The sequence below is a fragment of the Trichechus manatus genome, unplaced genomic scaffold, assembly GCF_000243295.1.
Source record: "Trichechus manatus latirostris isolate Lorelei unplaced genomic scaffold, TriManLat1.0 scaffold00010, whole genome shotgun sequence".
NCBI lineage: Eukaryota > Metazoa > Chordata > Mammalia > Sirenia > Trichechidae > Trichechus > Trichechus manatus.
The window spans coordinates 28,202,683-28,203,912 of NW_004443946.1; positions in this window are offsets into that span (position 1 = coordinate 28,202,683).

Consider the following 1,230-nt stretch of genomic DNA (forward strand, 5'->3'; position numbering starts at 1 on the left):
TGAGCATCTGCACTCCAAGAAGCCATCAACTTTTTCTTTCACTTCCTTTCTTTTCTGGCTGATGACCTGACATCACTCTGAGAAGGAGGTTGAAAGTCACTGAGTATGAACACTGTCACTCCTATCTGGCATAGGCAGAAAGGTAGGGGGTTGGTTGGGCACTGAGGGGCTGGGAAGGTAGAAGACTCCAGCCTCAGGTGGAGGTCACCTGAGGGTACCTCAGCCAAGGTATCAGGTGCCACATTTGTGCCTGAGGACGGTTGTGTCTCTGTCTTTACATACCGGAGAGTATCTTGAATGTCACATATCCTTTCCTCTGGATCCTGCTTCACCATCTGCCTCTCTAAAGGATGAAAAAGTGGGAGTGGAGACGGCATGGAATTGGAATGTGGAAGAAGGCTGCTGAGGGCTGGGTCTGCTCACTCCTGTGTCCCTGAGAGGGAAGGAGGGGCCTGTGGAGAGCTAAACAGCCCAGGGGTCAAAGTGTGGGGAGCTGCAGAGAAGGTCCAGGTCTGAGGCTGCAGGCAGTTCCGGAGGGGCTGTGGGCATTGGTTTTTAAAGCCCCTGAGACAAGGGCAGGACTCCTGCGGGGAACTACCCCCAGAGCTTAGGGAGGCGTGTGGTAGTGAGGTGGGCGACTGGGTAGGGGGAGAGGCACCCAATGCCTTACTCCTCTGCCCATGCTTCTCCACAGAGAAATAAAACAGGCTTGCAGATCATTCTCTCAGTCCTGAAGTGTCCAAGGATGAAATTGTGCTGAAATCCTCTCTCCGTTTGGGAGAAAGCGCTAAGAACTGAGGAAGGTGGTTAAACATAAGCTATGCATCAGGGGGCTCCAGGCTTGTCCCACAGCCACCTTCTCCTTTCGCTCTCCCGGAGCTGCGGCTCTGTCTCGGGTGGCAGCGGGCGGCTGTGCGCGGGGGATGCTCTTACATAACCACTCGCCGCGTCCTGCTTTCTCGCGCGCTACTGGCCCGCGGGGTGGGCGACCGGAGAGCGCGATGGAGCGCGGCCGCCCCCGCGGGCAGACGAGGGCGCGAACGGCGGCGGGGGAGGTGAAGGTCAGTGGGTGTGAGGCGCCAGATCCACACCCCTCCCTCCCCTGTCCCCTCCTTCCCTTCCTCTCCGTCCCCCTCTGACGTCTGGAGCTGGCAGCTCGGCCGGTTCCGCATTCCCGACCCCTCCCCGCCGCCCAGGGGCCTCTATATAGCCGGGGCTGATGCAACCCGT